Source organism: Bos mutus, chromosome X, assembly GCF_027580195.1.
Source record: "Bos mutus isolate GX-2022 chromosome X, NWIPB_WYAK_1.1, whole genome shotgun sequence".
NCBI lineage: Eukaryota > Metazoa > Chordata > Mammalia > Artiodactyla > Bovidae > Bos > Bos mutus.
Window position 1 is genome coordinate 128,808,029 of NC_091646.1, and position 14,098 is coordinate 128,822,126.

The window sequence follows — 14,098 nt, forward strand, 5'->3', positions numbered from 1 at the left end:
CTGAGTGACTTTCACTTTTCTCCTGTAGCCCTTGAATGTTTTACTTCTTAACGTGACTCTAATGATTGTTTATATTGATTCCATAGGGTACGGTTTTCTTCTGTGCTTGTTTATTTTGAAAGAAAAAAAGCTTTTTTTTTTTTTGTAGCCTGAAAGACTCTGGAAAAAATAATGGGTTGCACTTGGTCCGTTGCTCAGATCTCCTCGCTGTAGAATAAAAGAGGCTTGAGTTCGAGATTGCAGCTTTTTAAAATAAAGTGAGGCTTCCGCTGTAGATTCGGTTCTCCACGATGGAACTCTGTGTTGTGGTTCTCTTAGATCCGAGATCTCTTTGTCTGCTGTGGAGACAGCTGGTTATCCAGGAGACAAAACAGTCTTTGGTTCTGATGGACTGTGTGGCGAACTGGTGTAGAATCCTTGTACACCATGTGAGTAACTCTCATCCACTGCGTAATCCATTCCACCATCAAGGCGGAGAAATCACTCTCTCTCACATCTGTCTCTTCATCTCTTGGTTGCAACAGAACTGACACCATCTGAAGTGTCCTTTAAGCTTAATCCAGTTGACACCTTCCTGGGGAGTCAGTCCATGAATTAGCAGGATGGTTTTCAGCATTGCAGGAGGGTAGCCCTTTCCCTGGCAGCTCAGCTGGTAAAGAATCCTCCTGCAGTGCAGGAGATCTGAGTTCGATTCCTGGGTCGGGAAGATCCGCTGGAGAAGGGATAGGCTACCCACTCCAGTCTCCTTGGGCTTCCCTGGTGGCTCAGATGGTAAAGAATCCGCCTGTAATACAAGAAACCTGGGTTCGATCCCTGGGTTGGGAAGATCTCCATGGAGAAGGGAAAGGCTACCCACTCTGGTGTTCTGGCCTGGAGAATTCCGTGGACTGTGTAGTCCATGGTGTCGCCAAGAGTCAGACACGACTGAAAGACTTTCACTTTCAGGCCTTTCCCAGTGAGACCCAAATCCACAAAGGTAGCCTGTGAATCTCAATGGGAGAGGGGCTGGGTAATAAGATGATGCATGTATGCCCTTTCTTTCTTCTCAGTGACTTGTTCCATAGCAAACTCTGTTTTGTATTTCTGCAAGTAAAGACAGCCTGCAAAAAAAAAAACTCTTGATTTTGAGGAGGTAGAGATGAATTGTTACAGACGGAAAAAAGGAAAAAAAGACATTTTCTTTAGAGAAAAAGATATTTTGCTTCCAAATAAAAAGTGATTCTCCTTTTGCTAATGAAAAAGAAAAAAAAAAACTGTAGACGCAACAAGCAAACTGCCACCGTCCACCTCACTCACCCTCGGAGAACACCTCCCAGGGCTGTGATCGTGGTGGACACATGGCCAAAGAGTTTTCTCTGATTACAGCGGGAGGGAGGGCTTAGCAGACCCTCAGCATTCTCCTCAAGAGTCCTCACTAATCACATCCAGTTTCTCTAAGATCATGACATGGGAGAGGCCACACTCGGACAGAACCGATCGACCGCACGGTGGACAGAATAGACGGGCTGCAGCTTGAACTCATTTTTAAATGCACACGTTGAATTAGACAGGCGCTGCCTGAAACTGTTCTCATTAGCAGCCTGCCAAGCTTGCCTGTGGATGGGATATAGGGGTTATCTAAGTTTCACTGAAGTGTTTATTTCTTTAATGAGGTGTGTGTGTATGTGTTTACCATTATTCGATTTTTTAATCTCTCCGATGTTATAGCAGAGGGTATGCCTCTGTTGGCTGGCATCACCGACTCGATGGACATGAGGGTGAGCAAGGTCTGGGAGTTGGTGATGGACAGGGGAAGCCTGGCGGTGGTGCAGTCCATGGGGTCGCAAAGAGTTGGACATGACTGAGCGAGTGAACTGGACTGATTGCCTCTGTATCGTAAATCGTTCCCATCGGCAGATTGTCTGCTAATTAGTGGGTCATCTTCCAGGGGCACTGTTCAAAGAGGTATGAATCTCCATTTGAAGGGAAAAAAAGCTCTTCAAGGACTCTATATCAGAGACTAAGAAAACAAGAGATATAAAGTAAAAAACAAAAAGAAGCAAACCGAGAAACGAGATGTAAACGGCTGCTGAGGCTTTGTCCTTTTCCTGTTTTGCAGGTATTCTGGCTCCGACAGGGTCTTCCTCCCCCCAGCTTTCTGGAAAATTTCATATTCCGGGCACCTCCTCTTCAGACAAGGGTGTCTTGTGTCTTCGAGTCCAGCTGGAGAGCCTGCCAGGCAAATAGCACAGGCCATTCAGTCCCGGAGCGGCTTTATATATGCAGGGCGGAAGCCAAGGCCAAAGCGTGTTCATCGTCCCAGACGCGCTGGTTCCAGGCAGCCTGGCGAGTTCAGACGCGGCGATCGGGTCCGTGAAAGGTAGGATGTGGACACGTGTTTCCCATCAGTACATCCGCCCCTGCTCACACCATTACCTCTGTGTTGCCGTTCCATCATCCCGATGGATGTTTCCTCGGCTGATGTGTATTTCGTCCAGCTGGAGCTCACCCAGCAGGCCAGCGCTGGCGTCACGCGCCCGGGTGGTCCCGCTGGGTCTCAGCTGGGGCCGGGGCCACTGCCAAGCTTGACACAGACCCTCTCCACTAGCTCCCAGGCTCCCCAGGCGGCCTCCCCGGACTGGCACCCCCACACCCACCCCCTGCCCCTCCAACTGCAGAAGAAACTCTAGAACTCTGCTGTGATGGCTGGCCAGAGATTTTTCAATAGCCGCTACGCCCTGAGCAATGGCCTGTCTTCACAAGAGTTCTTTGAGACTGTAGATAAAGGTGCCAGAGAGATGCTCCTTTCAGTGGCCACATACACCAAGACCACGCAGATGACGCTGATTTGAGCTGTATCGTGGGGACCAGAAACAACTTGGAGTAGAAAAGCGTGGGTGCTGAGGCTGAGTGAGTTGGGAATAACAGGTGGATTCCGACACCCGCATCGGGGAAGATCCCCTGGAGAAGGGGTACGCTACCCAGGCCAGTATTCTTAGGCTTCCCTGGTGGCTCAGCTGGTAAAGAATCTGCCTGCAGTGTGGGAGACCTGGATTCGATCCCTGGGTTGGGAAGATTCCCCTGGAGAAGGGAAATGCTACCCAATCCAGTGTTCTGGCCTGAAGAATTCCATGGGCTGTATAGTCCGTGGGGTCGCAAAGAGTTGGACACGACTGAGCGACTTTCTCTTTCACTTCCACCTTCCATCCAGGAGGCAGGAGCTGTGCCAGACACAGGGCCATCTTTTGGGCCTCGATGCTCAGATAAGAGGAGCCCTGGAGGTCTGCTTTTTAAAAAAAATTTTTTTTGGGCTGCACCATGTACCATATGGGATCTCAGTTCCTTGACCACAGCTTGAACTCATGTCCCCTGCATTGGAAGCACGGAGTCTCAACCACTGGACGGCCAGGGAATGCCCCCAGAATCCCCCAGGGCTGCTTTTACAAAAACTGAGCACTCATCCAGCCTCTGTTGCCCAAAGTAGAGAAAACAAAAGTCACATCTAAAGCCTGACCCGCACTCAGTCGTCTCTCCTTTTTCAGCCTATTTATGAAAGTGAAGGTCACTCTGTCATGTCTGACTCTTTGCGACCCCATGGACTATACAGTTCATGGAATTCTCCAGGCCAGAATACTGGAGTGGGTAGCCTTTCCCTTCTGTAGGGGATCTTTCCAACCCAGGGATCAAACTCAGGTCTCCCACATTGCAGGCAGATTATCAGCTGAGCCACAAGGGAAGCCCCAAAATATCAGCATGGGTAGCCTATCCCTTGGAGAAGGAAATGTCAACCCACTCCAGTGTTCTTGCCTGGAGAATCCAGGGGACAGGGGAGCCTGGGGGGCTGCCGTCTATGGGTTCGCACAGAGTCAGACACGACTGAAGGGACTTAGCAGCAGCAGCAGCCTGTCCCTTCTCCAGCGGTTCTTTAGTTATCTTTACTTTGCCCTTTTCTTTTGTCCCAACAATAGTGTCACATTTATTCTATTAAAATTGTACCTTAGAATTTAGTGTCAAACATAAGACTCACAGGCTCAGGAAATTCAATCGTAGGTTATCCAAATTGGTTTTCAATTATATCTTTACCTGTACTTGAAAGGCAATTTTAAATAAGTTTTCCTTCCCCAAAGTTATTAGAAAACGTAACGTTTACCGATCCTGATGGTAAGTAATTTATTAGTGAAAGTGATAGTTGCTCTGTTGTGTCCGACTCTGCGACCCCATAGACTGTACAGTCCATGGAATTCTCCAGGCCAGAATACTGGAGTGGGTAGCTGTTCCCATCTTCAGGGGATCCTCCCAATCCAGGGATCAAACCCAGGTCTCCCATGCTGCAGATGGGTTCTTTACCAGCTGAGCCACCAGGGAAGCCCATGAATACTGGCATGGGTAGCTTACCCCTTCTCCAGGGGATCTTCCCAACCCAGGCATCGAACCCAGATCTCCCGCATTGCAGGCAGATTCTTAACCAGCTGAGCCATCCTCACTGAGAAATCCCCAGCTAAACTTTGGCAAATATTATATAGAACCTATGTAGCTGACCCACACAGCAGCACACCGACTCATGATGCCATCTGCTATGCTCACGTTTCCCTGAGATGACACCCGTTGTGAGAGGTATGGACGCAGTGATTTGCTTTTTGTGGAGTTATCTGCATAAGGGATGAGAAATAGCTGCCATGTGGCAAGTACCTCCAGTGCTCAGGCCTAGGTGTACTCCCGCCTTTTTTTTTTTTTTCTTAATATTTATTTATTTTGCTACGCCAGGTCTTAGTTTCAGCCCGTGGGGTCTTTGGTCTTCACTGTAGCATGAGAACTCTTAGTTCAGCATGTAGGGTCTAGTTCCCCGTCCAGGGATGGAACCTGGCCCAGCTGCATTGGGAGCACTGAGTCTTAGCCGCTGGAGCACTAGGTACGTCCTTTGATCTGCCTGTGTTGATTCTGATCAACAAAACCAAAAGAACAAGATGCAATTCCTAGCCAACGTCTGAATTTTTCATGGCACCAAAATCCACGTGCTGTACCTGCTCTGCAAGGCTCAGTGCGGTTTCCTGTAAAGACTCAGGAAGGCAGTACATCAGGCCTTGTGACCTGTAGGGTCCTGATTTCAACCGCTCAACGGTGCTGGCCTAGCAAGTAAGCATTCAGAGATCTGTGACAGGTAAGCAGATGCGTGTGCCTGTGGTCCAGTAAACCTTTATTTATAACACTAGGTGGGATTTCACGTATCCCTAGCAGATAACCCCATGATTACCTATTCCCTACATGATACCATAATTTTTCTCCAACAAAATACACATTTTTGTCCCCTTTGGATCTGTCCATAATTTCCGTCTTTGCATCATGCTGCTGTGTGGAGACTGGGCCTTACCCCCTGCCCCCCAGTCATGTTCCATATAAATCCCCAAATATAAAACTACCTTTAAAAGTTTCTGCATCCTTCATGGAAAGGTTAGTCTTTTTTTCTTAATTCGTTTTTAATTGGAGGATAATTGCTTTACCATGTTTTATTGGGTTCTGCGCTACGACAAGCTGAATCAGCTGTCTTATGTCAGAAATGTATCATCCTGTTCCAAATTGCCTTTTAAACAGGCTGTGTTGTGGTTTTATTCAGGGAAAGGGGGGGCCTCCAGGCGTGGTTCTGGGAGAGATCAGAGAACTGGAGAGCTCCTGAAAATATGTGTTTATTGCAAACGCAGGGTGAGCTAGTTAGTCATATCCAAGATTCAGAATAGAGAGAGGCTACTGTTGGAGCAAAGATTCTGACAGGAAAAGATGAAAGAGGTTTTGTGTCTGTAGCAACTGAGAAAGAGAGAAGCCATCCGTCTTGTCTGCAGCTGTCATGGTGGAAAGAGTGAGGTACGCGGCTCCTTTTGATGTGAATAAACACAATTTTGTAGATTTCCATAATTCAGGGAGGTGTTCAGATTGGCCCATTTTCTGCTCATAGTTTGTGCATGTTGAGATTCAAGCTTTTGCAGCAGGCCAAGGCTCAGTGTGAACAGTCTTTGTCTGTGTATCAGTGTTGTGTCTCCTCCAAGGGCAGGAGAACGTTCTTCTGCTCGACGATGCTGTAGACACCTACGATTAAACAGAAGGAGACCTCATTCTGCAAATCAAATTTAGATTTGAAATCAGAAAGTCCAGGGAGAACTAGCCCCATTACCGTTTTGTGTCCAAAAGTGGAATGTCTTACTGGGTTCCTGATTTTTCCTTCAGTTGATCTCTCCTAATTGGTATCAAATAACGCTGTTATTTCTTTCAGTGTGTTCATTTAGTTTAACACCCACTGCTGAGAACCAGCTGTTCTCTGAGGCAGCGGTGGGGAACCTTTTGCACATCAAGGAGTGGTTTCATGGAAGACAGTTTTGTTCACAGGCTGGGGAGAGGAAGATGGTTTGGGGTGATTCAAGCACATTACATTACATTTATTGTGGGCTTTATTTGTACTATCATTACATCAGCTCCACCTCAGACTATCAGGCATCAGATCTCGGAGACTGGGGACCCCTGCTCTATGGCATACAAACACGTGCTCATTACGTTCAGTTAGGCTACAGTGACTCTTGCTGCTGTTTTTCAGGCACTAAGTCGTGTCCAACTCTTTGCGACCCCATGGACTGCAGCACGCCAGGCTCCTGTGTCCTTCTCTATCTCCTGGAGTTTGTTCAAACTCATGTCCATTGAGTCAGTGATGCTGCCCAGCCATCTTATCTTCTGTCCCCCACTTCTCCTCCTGCCTTCAATCTTTCCAGCATCAGGATCTTTTCCATTGAGTCAGCTCTTTCCATCAGGTGGCCAAAGAATGGGAGCTTCAGCATGAGTCCTTCCACTGAATATCGATGGTTGATTTCCTTTAGGATTGACTGGTTTGATCTCCTTGCCACCCAAGGGACTCTCAAGGGTCTTCTCCAACACCACAGTTCAAAAACATCAATTTTTTGGCACTCAGCCTTCTTTAGGAGAAGGCAATGGCAACCCACTTCAGTACTCTTGCCTGGAATATCCTGTGGACTGAGGAGCCTGGTAGGCTACAGTCCATGGGGTCGTGAAGAGTCAGGCACAACTGATCGACTTCACTTTCACTTTTCAATTTCATGCATTGGAGAAGGAAATGGCAACCCATTTCAGTATTCTTGCCTGGAGAATCCCAGGGATGGCGGAGCCTGGTGGGCTGCCGTCTATGGGGTCACACAGAGTTGGACACGACTGACGTGACTTAGCAGCAGCAGCAGCAGCAGCAGCAGCTGTCTTTATGATCCAGCTGTGAACACTGACTCTAGTGGTGACTGTTTTGTGAGTACTTGTTGAGTGCTGAGTGGTGCTTTGAAGATATCTGTGAATGATCTCATTAAACTTCTCTGTATAAATATGGGATGGATGCTCTAGTAACTGTTGTACAAAAGATGCTGGCAAATTGCTCAATCAGTTCAGTTCAGTTCAGTTGCTCAGTTGTGTTCCACTCTTTGTGACCCCATGGACTGTAGCACGCCAGGCTTCCCTGTCCATCACCAACTCCTGGAGCTTACTCAAACTCATGTCCACTGAGTCGGTGATGCCATCCAACTATCTCATCCTATGTCTTCCCCTTCTCCTCCCACCTTCAATCTTTCCCAGAATCAGGGTCTTTTCCAAAGCCTCAGTTTTTCGCATCAGGTGGCCAAAGTATTGGAATTTCAGCTTCAGCATCAGTCCTTCCAGTGAGTCTTCAGGACTGATTTCCTTTAGGAGGGAGTGGTTGGATCTCCTTGCAGTCCAGGGGACTCTCAAGAGTCTTCTCCAACATCACGGTTCAAAAGCATCAATTCTTTGGCAGTCAGCTTTTCTTATAGTCCAACTTTCACATGCATACGTGACTACTGGAAAAAAGCATAGCTTTGACTAGACATACCTTTGTTGGCAAAGTAATGCCTCTGCTTTTTAGGATGCTGTCTAGGTTGGTCATAGCTTTTCTCCCAAGGAGGAAGTGTCTTTTAATTTCATGGCTGCAGATACCATCTGCAGTGATTTTGGAGCCCAAGAAAATAAAGAAAACGAATTTTTCAAGGTCTCTGATTTGATTCAAATAGTTCAACCTTCTGAACCTAGAGCTGTAAACTTGTATCATAGTCAAGAGAATTCCTGTGCCTGCATCATAGATCTTGGCGTAGCAGACAACAGTGAAAACCAAGGGAAGCAAAGAGCTCTGTGCTTCTGTTCCAGAAGAGTTGACCGAAGAGTTGATTTCGAAGAGGCTGAAGTCACTATTGGAAAGTGTATCAGTTAGCTATGACCGTGTAACAAATATCCACAGGCTGAATTGCTTAAAACATGCTTGTTACCTTGTAGTTTCTGTGGGTCCAGAATCTGGATGTGGCCTGGCCGGGTCCTGTGCTGGGGTCTCGTGTGGCTCCAGTCAAGGTCTGCTCTGGGCTGTGTTGTCATCTGGAAGCTTGAGTGGAGAAGGAGCCACTTCTGAGCTCCTGCCGGCCATAGGGGGGAATCCAATTCCTTGTGCTTGTAGCATTCATGGCAGAACTGATAGGGAAGACGTAAGCGTGCAGGTAGCCTCGTGGTTGTGACTTCAGAAATAAGCCTGCTCACCACTCTGTTGGTGTGAACAGGACAGGAAAGAGAATTGGGGTGAGCAGTAGTGATGAAAGGGCACATGATCAAGAGCAGAGAATCTTTACATGGACCAGTGGTGATGAGACCCCTTGGTCTAACCAGTGTGGAATATAATTTACTCAGCCTTCCCCAAAAGCACTTCCCTGGTAGCTCAGCTGGTAAAGAACCTCCCTGCAGTGCAGGAAACCCTGGTTCAATTTCTGGGTCAGGAAGATCCCCTGAAGAAGGGATAGGCTACCCACTCTAATATTCTTGAGTTTTACCTGGTAGCTCAGCTGGTAAAGAATCTGCCTGCAATACAGGAGACCTGGGTTCGACCCCTGGGGTTGGAAAGATCCCCTGGAGAAGGGAACGGCTATCCACTCCAGTATTCTGGCCTGGAGAGTCCATGGACTGTGTAGTCCACTGGGTCGCAAAAGAGTCAGACACGACTGAGTGACTTTCACTTCCCCAATAGAGACTCAAAAGGGGGAAAGGGGCTATATTTTAAAATATCAGTTAACATATTTTTCCAAAAGGTCATCAAAATAAAGGTAAAGAGACAAAAATACCTTCCCTTGTAGACAGACTTAAACTGTTAGAATAGACTTGTTTCGGTGACCAGAATCTTTGTTATATGGAATGTTGCTGACCCTAGAAATTTATATTTTAAAAAAGTGATACTGACTAGTTTTCCTTCTCCGTACTCATCAACCCAAGCTGACAGTGCTGTGCTTCTCGCAGCTGGGTGGTCATTTTCTACACGATTAAACATACTCTTTCTCTCCTGCCCATGCTATCTCGATTCCTTTGGGCAGGAGGGGGCACAGAGAAGCAATTTCCCTTGTAAAACTGAGTTACAAAAAAAAATAAATAAAATAAATGAATATATTTCGCTAGCAATGAGATGAATTTCTCGTCAGAAATTCCAGACTTGGAAACCACATCAGTGTCCAGGGCTTATCATCCTTTTCCATGAATGTCATTGCTACTGAATGTGTTGATATATTTGTTGTGTCTAATGAGGCTCCTCACCTTCTACTGCACGGAGGGAAAGCGTGTGAAGAGGGAAACTTAGTCAGAATCCTAATTTCGTGATTGGTACGTTTTTCAAGCAGACTACTCAGGCTTCTTGCTTTCAGCTGGCGTTGACTTCCCAGGCACTCTGATCCCTGATGTTGAGCTGACAGTCTTTAGGGCATCTCATCTCTGGAAGAGAATTGATAGAAGTGGGGGAATAACTCCTCCTGTGTTTTTTCCTTCCCTCACAGAAGCTCAGACACCATGAGTCTACTTGAACAGTCCTAAATCCTTTCTGTATAGACCTCTCAGCAAACACTGTAGCTGTGTCTCATTGTTGGTGATGGTTTCAAACCCCTGCCCCCTCCCCAAAAACAAATGTCACTCAGTCGTGTCCGAGTCTTTGTGACCCCATGGACTATACAGTCTGTGGAATTCTCCAGGCCAGAAGAAGGCAGTGGGCAGCCTTTCCCTTCTCCAGGGGATATTCCCAACCCAGGGATTGAAACCAGGTCTCCCGCATTGCAGATGGATTCTTTATCAGCTGAGCCACCAGGGAAGCCCAAGAATACTGGAGTGGGTAGCCTATCCCTTCTCCAGGGGATCTTCCTGACCCAGGAATCGAAAAGGGGTCTCCTGCCTTGCAGGTGGGTTCTTAACCAACTGAGCCATCAGGGAAGCCCTGATATCTCTTTCTATATATATCATGTCTGTACAGGTCAGTACGATCCATGATTTCAAGCATCTGCTGTGATTTTTTAGAAAGCACCCTGTCTGAATAAAGGGGGACTAGGTAATGAATATGACTGCCCCTTGAAAAGCTTGCACATCCATGGTTTAGGCCAGGGACTGTCCCAAGACTAGACCAGTGTGGGGTTTCCTTAGCTTGCCCCAAGCAGGGAACACAGGAAGTGTGGTCTGTGTAGGGAATCGGGTTGAAGTGAAGGAATTGTCCAGGATGGGGTTTAACGGATGTGAGAGTTGTGTGTGTCAGGGGGAAGGGGGTGCGGGGGAGGGGGGTTCAGGTAGAGCTACCTGGTTGATAAGTTGAAACATGCATCTGGAAATCAGAATAAAGTCGTAAATAAAGTTAGAGATCAGTCACGTGTAGGAAGGGGTAAGAGAAGGGTGTCACAGACAGCCTTTGCTGGCTTCCTCTCAGTCCACACATCTGGTTCACTGAGTGGTTTTCTAGGGTGATGACTCCCTTCCTGGAACAGGTACTCCATCTACACTCCTCAGGCAGTTAGGGGAAGGTTGGGGATTCTTCCTGAGTCTTCTGGGCATTTATTGTCCTCAGTCCAGTTCAGTTCAGTTCAGTCGCTCAGTCGTGTCCAACTCTTGGTGACCCCATGGACTGCAGCATGCCAGGCCTCCCTGTCCATCACCAACTCCCAGAGCTTGCTCAAACTCACGTCCATTGAGTTGGTGATACCATCCAACCATCTTGTCCTCTGTCGTCCCTTTCTCCTCCCGCCTTCAATCTTTCCCAGCATCAGGGTCTTTTCCAATGAGCCAGTTCTTTGCATCAGGTAGCCAGAGTATTGGAGTTTCAGCTTCAGCATCAGTCCCTCCAATGAATATTCAGGACTGATTTCCTTTAGGGTGAACTGATTGGATCTCCTTGCAGTCCAAGGGACTCTCAAGAGTCTTTTCCAACACCACAGTTCAAAAGCATCCATTCTCAACACTCAGATTTCTTTATATTCCAATTCTCACATCCATTCGTGAATACTGGAAAAACCATAGCTTTGACTAGATGGACCTTTGTTGGGAAAGTAATGTCTGTGCTTTTTAATATGCTGTCTAGGTCGTCATCCAGTAATAGTTTCCAGGCCACAGAGATGCTCTGGAGTGGCCAGGTCTGCTCACCCGCCTTATCTAGAAGGAGTGAATTGACCGTCTGCCCTGTGGAGTCAGACAGTTGTGGCTTTATCTGGCCATGCCTCTGTCTGCTGGGGACACTGGGGAACTTCCTAAACTCTTCTCAGCCCTATTTTCCTCATCTGGGATACGGGGCTATAAAGGAGAATTCACTTAGTGTATTACTCACTGTGGTTGGCCCCTTGCCTGGCAGATGGGAGCAATCAAAATTTTCTTCACTCATTAATAATGACGCTCCGTTCCTTGCCATGAAATCTCGTTATCATCCACTTCTCATCCCTTTTTAACTGTTTCCTCATTCTTTGGAATCGTACATATTTTTCTCTTTTTCTTACCACTACTTCCTTCTTTCTTGCTACCATATGACTCGTGTATGTGTCCAGAATGATGATCAGAGCTAGCAGAGAGGTGGAAATGTCAAAGGAAGAGTGCAGAGAAAAGATGATGCCAGTGTCCTAAAACCTCGCAGAAAGCTAAGCATGGGGAATAAAAACAGACCCTCCGTGTGCCTTGCTGTGCGACACTGTGAGATTTCTGAGCACCAAGAGTAAGCAGTACATACCTTTAATCTTAGTCATGCATGGATTTTGATTTGCACTGAAATGTACACGAAAGCCCTAGATCAGTGCTTACAGGGCTTTCACAGTCACTGGTGGACATGCCCATGGTGGTGAAAGATTTGTGTTGCCCGACACGCACTTGCCCAGCTGCATCGGGCATCACACACTCTGTCTTCTTCTTTCAGCTCCCAGTCTGTGAACATGAGCCCACGCTTACTCTGTACCTGTTGCCCTGTTTGGCATCCTGAAGTGAAGTGAAAGTCGCTCAGTCGTGTCCGACCCTTTGCGACCCCATGGACTCTACAGTCCCTGGAATTCTCCAGGCCAGAATACTGGAGTGGGTAGCCTTTCCCTTCTCCAGGGGATCTTCCCAACCCAGGGATCAAACCCAGGTCTCCTGCATTGCAGGTTGATTCTTTACCAGCTGAGCTGCTAGGGAAGCCCAAGAACGCTGGATTGGATAGCCTATCCATTCTCCAGCGGATCTTCCCGACCCGGGATTGGAACCAGGGTCTCCTGCATTGCAGGTGGATTCTTTACCAACTGAGCTATCAGGGAAGCCCTTCAACATCCTTCCTAGTGGTTTATTTCAGTGACGTTGCTGTTTACAGGGGCCCCAAGTGCGGTGTAATAATGCTCTCTGATATCCCTAAACACAAGTTAATAGTCTCTATCTGAAGATAATACTTCAAGAAAAATAGCTATGCACACATGCTTAGAGTTAGTAAGACAGAATCATAGGTTTATTGAAATATTGATTTTTCAGTACCATTTATTCCTTGCAGTGATATACATAATGGTAGGTGTAAGGGAAGGGGATGGTTTTTTATTTTTATCATGAGCAGGCTTATTTTACTAAGTGATTTTTTTAAAAGACATATCCTTGTTCCTGGTACAGCGGCTGTGTTAAACACCATTAATTTCTTCAGTTTGTCAAAAATGGTGTGTAAACAAATAATTTTGTTCTGGGTTTAACAACATTAAAGGTTTCCTTCGCTAGACTTATGAGGCACTATGAAACAGTAATTATCTTTTGCATGTGCAATCCATATCATTATAGCTGCAGTCATTTGAAGGGATTAAAAGATTTATCAACATGTACACTTTCCATCTAATGTGTGGCTTGCCATTTTGGTGTTGCAGTTCTCACAGTTTCATTCATCTTAGAAGCGTAGCATGTTTTACTCCCTGAGTGTTGAATGATGTCTTCTTGCAGCTCCTCAGTACACGTACAGCTCAGTAAATGCTATAGACTCTGGAGATGTGTATGCTTTCAGCGGCTTCCCTGGTGGCTGAGATGCTAAAGGATCTGCCTGCAGTGCAGGAGACCTGGGTTCCATCCCTGGAGAAGGAAATGGCAACCCACTCCAGGATTCTTGCCTGGAGAATCCCATGGACAGAGGAGCTGATGGGCTGCAGTCCAAGGGGTCGCAAAGAATCAAACACAACTAAGTGGCTAACTCTTTCACTCTCTTTTCATGCTTCCAGCGAGTTACAAAGTCCAGTTAGAACATGCCTGTGAGAGCGATGCTGTCCGACTCCCAAGCTCTGCTCCCTGCTGGTACCTCTGGGCTCACAGAGAATTCTCTTTTCAGACCTGTTTTTTCTCACTTATTTCCTGAAAATATTTATTTATGTATGTATTTATTTAGGTGTACTGGCTCTTAGCTGTGGTATGCACAATCTTCAATCTTGGTTATGAAATGCAAGATCTTTCACTGTGGCTGGACCACCAGCAAAGTCTTTTTAATTTTTAAATGACGCATTAGCTAGAAATAATCTGAAATTATTAATGTGTGTGTTGATTGGGCTTCCCTGGTGGCTCAGACGGTAAAGAATCTGGGAGGCCCAGGTTCAATCTCTGGGTTGAAAAATTCCCCTGAAGAAGGCATAGAAAAATACATTTCATGAGAGAAAGTGTCGTTTTGATTACACATATAAAGAAACCTTAAAAAAAAAAAAAACCTCAATTCTTTAATTCTTTGTTCCAAATCCCAAGGGTGATCAAAAGTCTGTAGGTAGAAAATATGTTATTTTTGACAAAAGATGAGAAGGAAAACTGCTTTTATTTG